Source organism: Tenrec ecaudatus, chromosome X (assembly GCF_050624435.1).
Source record: "Tenrec ecaudatus isolate mTenEca1 chromosome X, mTenEca1.hap1, whole genome shotgun sequence".
Taxonomy (NCBI): domain Eukaryota; kingdom Metazoa; phylum Chordata; class Mammalia; order Afrosoricida; family Tenrecidae; genus Tenrec; species Tenrec ecaudatus.
In genome coordinates this window covers 89,090,658-89,104,266 of record NC_134548.1, presented here as the reverse complement: position 1 = coordinate 89,104,266, position 13,609 = coordinate 89,090,658, and the positions used below count along the sequence as shown (strand labels likewise).

General features: G+C 40.9%; 1 pseudogene; it reads right to left on the bottom strand.

Annotated features, from left to right (window-relative positions):
• Positions 1 to 659: 659 nt before the first annotated feature.
• LOC142433506 (malate dehydrogenase, cytoplasmic pseudogene) lies at positions 660 to 1,590 on the bottom strand (annotated as a pseudogene).
• Positions 1,591 to 13,609: the final 12,019 nt, after the last annotated feature.

The window sequence follows — 13,609 nt, the reverse complement described above, 5'->3', positions numbered from 1 at the left end:
TCAGTTCTCTGAATGTTTGGTAGATTTCATCAGTGAAGCTGTCTGATTCAGGACTTTCCCCCCTGCTTATTATTAATTGTATTTATTTGATTTATTATTTATTTATAGTAAATTATGTGAAAATTTACATAACAAATCATCAGTCTTATATTCAATGATCCATATACGTTTTGTCTCAACTCATATATTATAATTCCCTTAATGTACTATCACTTGTTCGACTTTCTCCTTGTGTTTCCAGTGTTTACTACTTTTTTTAAGCCTCTGTATTTGTCATTGAGTAATTGCTGGCCTTTTAATCATAAATGGTTCATTATTCTACCACAGGCATGAGTTCAATTCCAAACCTGAAGGGTGACAAAAGGCCATATTTTTGGTCGTTCCACCAATCTCTATCTGACTAGTAAGATTGGATTTTCCCCCATATTTATATATATTTTATTTAGAATGCAGCACTAAAACCATGATGATAAACTATTATAAATCTGTACCAAGAAGCATATAATTCCTAAAATGTGTTCACTTCCCCTACAAGTAATTTAAGTATAGCATTATTATTATTGGTCAAAAACAACATTTAGATTTTTCAAGTTTGGGATATTTAGTAATATGATGATAATTGTTTAATCAAATAGAGGCAAGAAATTAAAAAAAACACATTATTTTTCCTCGGGCAGTTCCTTTACAGTAACTTCTATTTTATCACATGAAGAATCATTAATAGGGAGATCCTCAACAATCTTACAGAACTTATTCTTTATTTACAACAGGAAATGAATACAGCAGATCATTGGGAACACCATAGGAGTTGCCATTGGAGATTATGCTGATGGACCCAAATTTTCCCTCTGGGTTTCCAGACCAGATATTTCCCTGATATGGTCACCAATGGCTTTCGCAGGTGGCATTTTACTGGACAGTTTTTGAGCCTTCTTGACAGTGGCGCCACACTACTGCACAGTTGAGACAGTCTCTTTCGAGCCAGCTGTAATTTTTCAGAGATTCATAAACACCACCTTCCTTTCCTTATAAGTTCACTTTGGCATGGTTGACATCTGGCTACTGAGCTGAGGAATTATTCCCTCCGACGACAGGGTTATTTATGTGTATATCAGTTACAGGACGTTCAAGAGCAATTTGAGCCATAGCTCAGTTATGAGTCAAGGTCAGATGAGTCAAGCAACTGAAGCTCTTCTTGAGGATGAATGGTGTTGACTTCATGGAAGCCAAGCAGTTGGCGTTGGCTAGGTTTCTTACAACAATTTATCAAAGGATGTTCTCTGGGATTTGAAGATTTTCACACTTGCTTTCTCAGCACGTCTTTTCTCTCCATGGCCTTCTTTCTTGGGAACCCACAAAAATAGCCACATCCAGGTCTTCGAAGGCACCCCTTTTCTTATCACTTACAATATCTCCCAGGATAAGTGCACTGTCTTGCAGCTCCATCAGGATGCCCTCCAGCACACCCATCATGAGGGTGATATCCAACAGCCTGTGAATCAGGGGTTGGTTTGTACCAAAATAATGCCATTTCCAGTGCTGTGGAGGCCTGGAATCTCCATATATCCATATTATCACTTGGCCCACCATCTACCTCTTTCAAGAGTTCAGATTCTATGGCAGAGATAGAATTTCCCAATGAACTTGACCAGCCTCACTCAGAATCTAGCATTTAGGAACTCATGTCCTGGTAAATCAGACACACAGCCTGAACTCTCGGTGATTCAAGAGTATTTTTTTCTTTCCTTTTGTTAAAAACACATTAAATTCTTTTTACCTATGAGAACTTAGAATTCAGTGTTACATTGAATCACCCTGTGGTTCCTCCTCCCCAAACTTGGGGATTTGCAGGTGCTGGAATGAAACTCCTCCTGACCGTCCCCTGGTTAGAATCCCCCTTTCACATCTGGTCTCCATTCTTACTGTCTATTTCCACTCTGGGAGCTCTGTGTGAAAGGTAGATAGAGTGATATGGTGAAGAATCCCCATACCACTTGACGACTTTCCAAAGGGCCCCCTCTCTCTTAGAACAGGTAAGTGATGTGCCACCAAATAAGGGATCTCTATTATAAACACATTAACTTTGATCTGGTGCACTCACCCCAATATTACATAAACAGAGCTGGTAACCATTCAGGAAGCAGAGAGAACACCAAATAGGTTACACATACACACACACACACACAATGAAGACTTATATTAGTCAAATTATCCAATATCAAGGAAAAGGAGAGACTCTTGGGAGCAGCTATTGGGAGAAAAACAAAAGTTGCCTACAGTGGTAAACTGATACAAATAAGCTCATATCTTTCCCAGAAACCATGCAGAAAAGAAAATGGAGCAATGTATACCAAACTTTGTAAGAAAAAAATTATTAACCATGAATCCTATATCCAGCAAAGTTACCCATCAAATATGGAGAAATGAAAGTATTCTCAAGCAAAGAAATGTTTAGGCAATTGTAAAAACAAAACCAACATTACAAAAATCATTAACTAGATCTCTATAACCAGAAAATCAACACTTGCAGCACCAAACATGAGACCACCACAGTGTGTACCACCATATAGCGATCAACACATTCAAAGCAGCACACAAAACAATACAGGCTTAGAGAGGAAACAAAGACATGAACAAATGGAATAAACTCCCCTCACAAAAAAGACAGAAAAAGGAAACACAAATTATACAATATGACACCAACTAATTAACATTTAGAATTAATAACACTGAATGTCAATGAACTAAATACATCAATAAAAAAAACACAAAGAGTAACAGACTGGACTCAGAAACAAGATCCATCAATTTGCTGCCTTCAAGAATGAACACATATGCACCTAAAAACAACAACAACAAAAAAACTCGACATACATCAACCAAATTCCCAAAGAGTTGAAAGGAGAAATCAATAGGTATGCAATAACAGTTGGAGACTTCAATAGACCAAGCTCAAGTAATGATAGGTCAACAAGAAAGAAACTCAATAAACAAATTAAAGAGTTGAACAACACAAATAGCTTGACTTATTAGATATTTACAGAGTTATCCAAGAAAAAAATCAAAAAATTTTTATCCAAAACATATGGCACATATTCTAAAATAGACCTCATACTAGATCATAAAGCAATCTTTAACAAATTCAAGCATACATAGATCATTCAAAACATCTTCTCAGACCACAGAGTCATAAAACTGGAAACCAGCAATAGCTTGCACAATGGATGCATGTGTGGATTGGGATAAGAATTGTACAAGCCCCCAGTAAAATGATTTAATTATTAAATAAATAAATAAAAATAAAGAATAAAAGCATAAGGAAAAACATATGGAGACGTAACAACATACTTCAAAAACACTGGGGCAGTAGCCCAAATAATAGATGAAATTAGGAGGTTCCTAGAAACAAACGAGAATGATAACCCAACATATCAAAACCTATGGGACACAGCAAAGGCAGTTATCAGAGGGCAGAAGATATAATTAATGCACACATAAAAAAGAGGAGAAAATAATTTTCAACACTTTAATTCAACATCTCCAACAATTAGAACAGAGTCAAGAGCATAATCCTTCCAACAACAGACCAAAAAAATCACAAAAATTACAGCAGAAATAAGTGAGGTGGAAAACAGAAAAAGGAATGGAAAAATCAGCAAAACAAGAAGCTGGTTCTTTGAAAGGATCAACAAAATTGACACACCCCTAGCAAACTTAACAAAGGAAGAGAAATAGTTAGTGAAAGGATCTAGAGAGATGAAACATCACAACAATCCAACTATCCAAATGAAATAAACAGAATAGTAACAGAATAATGAAAGACTGTATTCCAAAAATTTGATCATCTACAAAATATGGACAAACACCTAAAATAGATCCTCTACCCAAATTAGCACAGATGGATATTAAAAATTTGAACAGACACATAGCAAAAGAAAAAATAGACAATGACATAAAAAAATCCCAATTAACAAAAAGCCAAGACCAAATGGTATCACAAGAGAATTCTACCAAGCAGTCAGAGAAGAATTTTCGTCAATTCTACACAAACTATTCCAGAATATATAACGGGAGAGCAAACTAACAAACCCATTTTATGAATTCTCAACCCATGCACAAAAATGAACTCGAGGTGGATCAGAGACCTCAATGTAAAACTCAAAGCGATCGGGATCATCAGGAAATCTAAGAGTCCTTAGTGCAGGGCATAAACAGTGCTACCAGAGATAACAAAGAAGCACACACAGTGGGAGACAAAACAGATGACTGTGACCTATTACGCTGGACAGCGTAAGACATGGCAAAATAATAATAATTTATAAATTATCAAGGGTCCTTGAGGGAGAGGAGTGGGGATGGAGGGGAAAAATGAGAAGTGGATACCAAGGGTTCAAGTAGAAGGAAAATGTTTTGAGAGTGATGATAACAACAACTGTACAAATGTGCTTGACACAGTGGATGTATGTATGGTGATAAGAGTTGTACAAGCTCCCAATGAAATGATTTTTAAAAAAGAATAATATACAATCAACAGCTTTCATAAAACGAGTAAATAAGAGCCTACAGATTAGGAAAATACATTTATCAGTGACACAATGGCCAAAGACCTAATTCTGAAAATCTACAGAAGACTGCATGCCCACAACAAGAAAGTAATATATAACTCTCTTATATGATGGGCAAAGGATCTGAACAGACAATTTACAAAGGATGACACCGAATGGCAAAAATGCATATTAGGAAATGTTCTCATTCACTAGCTATTGTAAATACATACAACCACAGAGAGAAAGCCATACAGTGATTCCTAAAATGGCTTCCAATAGAAAGAAATACCATACAATTCAACAATGCCATTGCTGGATCTGGATATACACCCCAAAGAAATGAGAGTGATAACTAACAGGTGTATGCTTTCCCACATTCATTGCAGGACAGTTCTCAATAGCCAGAACTAGGAAACAACCCAAATCCCCATCAGTAGAAGAATGGATTTTAAAACTTTGGTATATATACACAATGGAACAGTATGCATCTTGTAAAAACAGTGATGAAACCATGAACTCTTCATGACTTGGAGGGATATGGAAATCACTATGCTGAGTGAAGTTAGTCAATCACAAAAGGACAAATATTGTATGAGTCTGCTCTTGTAGGGATGAGACCTGGATGGGAGCCGGCTCAGGCTTTCAGGCCATCGACTCTGCTAGCCTGGGCTGTCAGGCAGCTCAGTAGAGAATGTGACTGGTGCCCATGAGCCATTTATGTGTGTGTATCTTGAAGGTCACTTTGGTGTAGGGGTTTTCAGGTCTGCTAGGATCAAATTTTTCAGAGGGGGTGGGGGTGGAGAGGACTGCTTAGTCGCGTCTATAGAAATGTGTGACCGAATTCCCCGAGACAGATATTCCTCCTATAAGAATGATGAGATATAATGATGGGGAAATCTAGTCAGGAGAGGGGAAAGGGATCATGCACATTTGAGAGAAGATAAATGCATGTCTGTTGGTAGAAAGAGGGGGAAAACCAACTTGCTAGTGTGTGCAGGAGTAGGCCCCTAAGGTGGGAGTGTGCTGATACTATGCTCCCAATAAGCCACATTGGGTTGAGCTCCTGTATGTCTCCTCAGGACCCAGGCCATGTGCCATCGAACACTGGAACATTGAATTCGGAATCTTCAAGACACAAAACACTCGAAAGTCCATACCAGAGGGATATGATGTAAAAACCCTATTGGGTAAAGTAATTCTACCTCAAACACACCTGTAACCTGAGGACTATAGTAAATTAAAATGACAGATTGAACTTGAATGGTTGAAACCTTGTCACTTTTATCTCCCTTCTGATATACTTTGAATTTGATCTGGTTTTCGATATTTTCTGTTTCCCCCCAGCCCATGTTGGTCTTTATAGCTTGTTGGATTTTGTCTTTGTGGTTCGCCTTCTTGACTCTCTGTTATGTGATTTTCTATGTTTTTCAGTATATGAAACCCAGGTACGGGAAATCTATAGAGACAACTACAATAAGGGTTCCTGGGGGATACATGTGGGTGGTGTAGGGAGGGGGGCAGAGGTGGTAAGGGGACTGATATCAAGGAGTTCAAGAAGGACAAAAACGTTTTGAAACTGATTTTGTTAGGTTTCTGGGTGGTGTGTGTCAGTTCGTGCTTTTCAATACTGAAAGAATTCACGTGGCAGAGTTTTTTTGTAATCCAAGTAACATTTATAAAGATAAGGGAAGTTTCTGGTATTAGAGTCTCAGAAAATACACGCTATCTCTGGAAAGCAAGCAAGGCTGCGTGGCGGGGGCTGTGGGAAAGTTTGTGAAGCTCACGGAAGGGATATCAGAACAGGAGCATTGTAACCAGTGTGCAGAGCCAAGAGCAGGAAATCCCAAGAAAGCCAGAGAATGCGGGGCCTCAAAAAGTGCGCGCAGGCACGTATGCATCACACATCTGGGAGAGATTCCCACCCTCTGGTGGCAGAGTGCACCTGACGAAGCAGTGCTCCTGGCCTGCCCTTGGCCTGCTTTTATCCCTTCCTATCCCCACCAGCTGGGGAGGCCTAGTTGAGGGAATTGGCTGATCTTATTGGCGGAGTTTAGGTGCACCTGCGTGATGTCATATAGCTGATGTCTAGTCTGTGCCCCAGGTGGACCTCCCAACGGGGCCTAGGGGATTTGCGTCTGAGCATGCTCAGTTCTAGATTTTCCCATAGGTGTCTAATTAGTGTGCCTGATTTCTTTTCAAACTCTTCATTGTAGAATGGACAGCTAATTTTGTTTAGCATAGACATTAGGGGGAGACAATCCCCCTGTGTCCCTATCCAGCTACCTTTCAATTTGGTACCAATTGTAAAGCACTGCTTGATATGATTGAACTATGAAATGGTATGATGTGTTGATTTGCTCCTAATAAAATGGTTTGGCAAAAAATTAGGGTTTAAAATTATGGGGGGGATGGAACTGTCCTTTCTTAATTCAGCATTTGTACACATATCTTTAAGCATATATAATCTCCAAACAAAACAATAATGAAACTATACTTGAACCTAACGTGACACAACTAGAACATCTGCAAACCAAAACACAAAAATTCCATATCTTTTATTGAATAGTGAACAAAATGAAGTATGGGATGCTTAATAATTACAAGTTCTGTTAACAATCACCTACACTTGAATCTTATAATGTTATCAACATCTTCCCCAGCCTCTTAGTAAATTAGTCAACTAATCAGTAGGGATCCTCCATTGTTCGACATATTTGAGACTAAAGACACTCAGGAAAATTTAAAAGTTAACTATTTCATGTCTTTATCTCCCTTCATTTTGGATATTCAATTTCTAAATCGCCCATTCTTATTAACCCTGTGTACTGAGGAAACAAGCACGTTCTTTGATGTGAAGAATCTTTATTCCAGTTGGAACTTTGAATGTCTGCATCGACACGCGAGCAAAGTCAAGAGCAGTCGATCCATCAAGAATGCGACATTGCGTACCAGCTCACAGGATCAAACCTTTTACTGTTCATCCAGTTGGATTCCGTTCAACTCAGTACTAACCATTACAAGCTAGATCAATGGCTAAAATAACAAGCTTCTGAGTTCACACTCAAATCTCTCTATTTCAGCTTACCCCTTCATATATTTTCGCCAACTCAAGCCCCCTAGTGCTAGGTCACACTATGACCTCAGGTTTTACATAACTTTTCAATTTAATGCCATCCAGCCCTTCGTTGTTTCTCCTCTCTAATCCTTGTGGACCAGTTCGATGGTGTCAGTAGTCAGATTTATTTGCTTCACTTCCATTCAACAAGTGAATACATGTGTTCACCTAGTGAATAGACCAGGCTTCTCATAGGCTCCCTTGATCTTCCAGCACTAGACAGAGGCCTTCCTCACCCAATATGTAGGAGGCTAAGGAGGACAGTGGGAGCCTAAAATCCATCTGCAGAGCATCTAATCACATCAAGCCTCTGACAGATGCCCTCTTGCCACAGATGAGGGACTCAAACAGCTTTACCACCAGACAGAGATTATTGTAAACTTGGTTATGGTGGATCAGACTATGGTATAATATGATAGTCAATTGACCTCCCTGTTGACCCAACCTGAAGTTGCTTTAGGCTTCAATATTCCTGGCTTGTCCCATGACAGAAATTTCTTCTCTGGCTTTTTAATATTACTGGTCATCTTTTGCGTCTTACTCTTTATTTTTTATTATTATCATTATTATTTAATTTTTGTGTCCTGTGTTTTTATTGTTTCTGTTAAGTTTCCCAGTTTATGAAGCACAGAAGGAGTAGATGTGTAATATCATAATAGTTAATCGTTAATTGGCTGAATTTGGCTTCTGTAACTTTTTGCTTATGAATAACTTAGACCTCCCTGGTCGCAGTGATCAGTTTTGAAATCAACATTGGCTAAAAACACCTCAACCTGAACACAGCTAACTTTGGAAATTCTCCCGAAACTCCGCCTCCTTGAGTAAGTGATTGGGTCAGTGATTGATCATCCTCTCCCCACCCCACATGCTTATGGATATGTTAGGTTTCTGGGATGGTATACCTCGGTTTTTGCTTTATAACAGCTGGAAGAATTCATGTGGCAGAAGCACTTTTGTAATCCAAGTGACTTTTATAAGGAAATGGGAAGTTTCTGGTATTACAGTCTCAAAAATATACTATATCTCTGGAAAAGCACAAAAGGCTGCTTGGCAGGGGTGTGGGAAATTTCGCGACTGGAAATGGCCATTTCTGGGGACCGAGGAAAAACATGTGAAAGAAATGCTGGAACAGGGGCTTGGAACCAGCATATGGAGCCAAGAGCTGGGACCAAAGAGCAGGAAAATCCCCAGAGGCCAAGAGAGTGAGTGGGCCCCAAGGAGGCCCTGAGTGGACATGCTGGTTTGTGAGCTCCCCCTATGTGGGAGGTATCTCACCCTCTGCTTGCAGCGTGCACCTGAGCAAAAGAGAGAGGAAAAGGGATTGGACTTCCTGTGGCTGACTATAATTCCCATTGGCTAGGGAGGTGCGGTTGAGGGTATTGGCTGATCTTACTGTCTGATTTTAGGTGCACCTGTGTGATATCATATTGCGGGTGCATAATCTTGTTTGCAGCCCAGGCTAGATTTTCCCAAAGGTGTCTAATTAGTGTACCTGATTTCTTGAAACCTCTATTGTGGCATGGGCAGTTAATTTTCAGTTAGCATAGATATTCGGTGGAGACAACTCTTTTTATCCCTAATCTAGCAACCTGTCTTTTCCCACTGAAGGAGTATGGACCCAAATCTTTGAGGATAATGGGCAGAGACAGTCTCTGTCTACTTCCTGATGGACATGAAGTTGGGTTTTGTGTCTACACCCTTCCTGCTCTATTGTGAATGGTTGTTATCCACTTTGTGGCCCACGGTGAATGGGGTTTAGGTGGTCCAGGCCTTGGTGATGCTGAGTTTGGCAATCTTGGCTCAGTGTCATTGGTAATCTGATGTTCTTCTGGCAAAGACGAAGCAGGTGAACAGTTTAGGTAAGGCTATGGCAAGAGCTATGGGATGGCAATGCCCATGGAAGTGTGGGTTGGTTTCACACTGGAAGGTCCCAAAGGAAATCTCAGAAGTATTGACACTGGATTGACAGGCATAGGCTGCAAGCTTTCTTTATACACAGGAGTTGTGTAATAGCATTTACTAGCTTAGACTGTTGTGGATTTTAGGTGAGGTGTCTTGCTAAGCACGTATCCATCTCAGGGTGCTAAAGAAATACCAACAGCTGTCTAATGGCTCACATGTGTACTATCTTGCTTCATTTGATCTGCGTCTGAGGGGCCCAGTTGCAACAGCTTTCACAATTTTCCCCGTGAGTGGTGGATCCATGCACTCTGTCCTAGAACTTTAATGACAGTGAGGGTGGAAAGAATTACTGGGAAGGGACTTTTCCAAATTGACTGGAGCTAGGAATTGGGGGACCCATCTCTCCAGGTTTTATAAGAATTAGGTCTCCAGGAAGGCACAAAGTGTTGGTTAATTTTCTTTACTTGCCCTGAAGATTGTGGTCTCCAAGCACAGTCGGGACAATAAGTGTCAAACTGTTAGATCTCTCAGGAGATAGAGCTATACCTCAGTCCTTGGCCCCATGTGAGAAAGAATTCATGCCGAAGCCTGGTTCATGATCCAAGTGAATTTAATGAGAGTTAGAAGAAGTTTCAGGTTTACACGGCACCCATAGGACTCCTCCCGACCATGCAGCCTGGCGGAGGCTGCTCAGCATCACTCAAAGATTTCTCCTTCCCTGTGACTCTATGTTAGATCTCCAACGCGCTCCCCCCTCGACTCTAGACTCCTGCCTTTTCAAGGATTCCATGGGGAGGTGTGGTTGACGACCCCTGATCTACCCCATTGGCTGAATTGAATTCACCTGGCCCAGGTGGGCCAATCCAGGTTTAGCGCCCACCCATGCCCACCTGCGGGAAACCTGAGCCTCTGAGCATGTGCAGTGCCCCACTCTTTGTTCCCGTGCTTGGCTCACTGGGCATGCGTCAATTGACATCCCATCCCTGCGCTAATCTGCCTAACAAAACTACTTCTTGGAGTCTGAGGAAGGAGGTCAGGAGAGAGAAGACAGCACCAAGTAGGAGAAAATGTTTTTGGCCTACCTGCCAACATCCATACACAACCAGGGTCCAAGACCAGTGGCAGCAATCCTTTGTTGCGGGGGGCGGCTTCAGTCCAGATTGCAGTTGCAGACTTGCCAGCAGACCACTCGTCTCTTGGATGTTCCTCACGGTACAGAGTGCTGCCAGTGGCCCGTTTGTGTACAGTGATAGCATGGCCCCTGTGGAGGCCTGTTGCTGTTAGGGCTCTCCTTTGCCCGGTGGCCCCCATGCAAACCCACGCTGGACTTTGTGCCATGTGTAGGGGTCTTGGGAACCTGGGAGGGAGTAGATGGGTGATGATTACCTATGATAGCCAATACCTGTGCATAGCTAACATCTTTCCTTTTCTCCTTCTCCTGAGTACGAGCCTCTTGCTCCCTGTCCTTGCTGTAAAAGGTAGCACCTGCAACAGTTAAGCTCCTGCAGTCTGGCTTACATTTGAAACAAAGATCTTTACTGTTTCTCAAGAGGAAAAAATACCTGAACATAAGGGACTTCTGCCCACTTTCCTATCCCCTTTCAGGAAAGTTCTAGCTGTATTAGAGTTGGAAGAGGGTGCTATGCTTTGACCAGGTTTCTCATCACTTAGAACGTACTGGGGCCAGATGGATTTGCAGGAGAACATTAGTTTCTGCTTTATTAGCTAGCGTCTGCAGATCACATCTAGAACAAGAGACAGGACGTCTCACAAAAGCCAGGCTTTAGGGTACCACTGGCTAATGGTGACCCACCGGGACCTTGGAAGGGAATCACTCGCTAAAGGTGACCTACCAGGACCTTTGAAGGGGATCACCAGCTGAGGGTATAGACCAGCGGTTCTCAACCTGTGGGACGCGACCCCTTTGGGGAAGTCGAACAACCTTTTCACAGGGGTCGCTTAATTCATAACAGTGGCAAAATGACAGTGATGAAGTAGGAATGAAAACAATTTTATGGTTGGGGTGGGGGTGTCACCACAACATGAGGAACTGTATTAAAGGGTTACGACATTAGGAAGGTTGAGAACCACTGGTATAGACTGTCTCTGCCCAGTATCCCCCAATGATTTGAGCTCAGACTCTTTCAGTGGGAAATGACAGGTAGCAAGATTAGGGATAAAGGGGGCTGTCTTCCCGAATGCTTATGCTAAATAAAAATTAGCTGTCTATACCACAATAAAGGGGGTGGAGAGAAATCAGACACACTAATTAGACACCTGTGGGAAAATCCAGAACTGAGAGTGCTCAGACACAAGTCCCCCAGGCCCTGATGGAAGGTACACCTGGGCACACACACTAGACACCAGCAATGTAACATCACGCCGATGCGCCTAAACTCAGCCAATAAGATTGGCCAATACCCTCAACCACACCTCCCTAGCCAGTGGGAATAAAAGCAGGCACACATCTTTTTCACTCTTTTCTTTCCAGTGTGTTCTCCAAGCTGAGGATGGGAATCTCTCCGTGTATGTGCCGAGACCTGCATGCTCTTGGTCTTGGGAGACTTCCTGCTCTTGGTTCCACACATGTGTGGGCTTTTTGTGCTCTCCTGGAGTGGTCACCTTCAGTTGTGAGCTCCCGCACAGTCCCCCACACAGCCTATTCCAGAACTAGCGAGTATTTTTTGAGACTATCATATCTAAAACTTTCCCTTCCCTCGAAAAAGTCACTTGGATTTTAAAAAGTGCTTCTGCTGCATGAATTCCTTCTGCATTACCACCCCAGAACCCTAACAATTTTATACTTTATAAGCTGAATGGTATGCTGTGCTCGGGACTGGGAGACTTGAGCACTCTCCAACTCCTGGTCACCAGCTTTAAATAAAAGCTTCTCACTTGATGTATTCCATGTGGGCTTTGACTATCATAATGGTGCATAATACAAAGAGTATAATCAATGGCACTGAATGAATCATACATGTGGAGGTTGTTGAATTGGAGAATGTTTTGTTGTGTGTATTTTTACACTTTAAGAAAATAATTTTGCTAATAACTGAATACAAGGAAGAAAAAACATTCTAAAGTTTATTGTAGTAATGATTGCACAACTACTCTTGATACGATTAAGCTATTGAATTGTATGATATATGGATGAAGTGGCAATGAAATTGTTATCAAAAGGGGGAGGTGTTCTCTGATGGGCATAGACTTTTACAGTGTAGGTGTGTCCATGGAACATTTTTTGCTTTCATTTCAGTTCGAAAAGCCAAACCAGTCAATTGTTTTCTCTCTCTCCACTCAGCAAATCTTGGTGAGTTTACATGTCTTCTCAAATGCAATTATCCTGCTGCTCAAGGCTCTGGGTGGGTCTTAGATTTCTTTCTAAACCCCTTATTCTACAGTGGCTTAAAACAAAAACTTCACTCACTTTTCTAGTGTAAGACATGACAAAATAATAATAATTTATAAATTATCAAGGGTTCGTGAGGGAAGTGGGGCAGGGAAGGAGGGGAAAAATGAGGCGCTGATACCAAAGGCTCAAGTTGAAAGAAAATGTTTTGAGAATGAAAATGGCAACAAATGTACCAATGTTCTTGACACAATGGATGTATATATGGATTGTGATAAGAGCTGTATGAGCCCCCAATTAAATTGATGTTTTTAAAAATCAAACAGCTGAACATAAACAAATTATACAACTAAAAATAAATAGTAGGATTGTAGAATTAATGTCAGATAAAAATAAATCCATGGCAAAAAGGAAAGAAACAAAAAAACCAAATATTTATTTCTTTCTGGCAATTTCTAACTCCACTTTTAGTCAATCCAAAGGTAAAAACTGAAGGCAAACTAACTAACAAACTCTCTCTAATCACAATTCCTAATATTCATTTCTACCACACAATATACCTATAACACTAAAAAACTAAACCAAACTCACCACCATTCAGTTACTGCTTCCACATGGTGACCCTATAGGTCCTATAGTATAGGACAAGGTAACACTCTCCCTGTAAGTTTCCAAAACTGTAACTTTTCTTTTAAT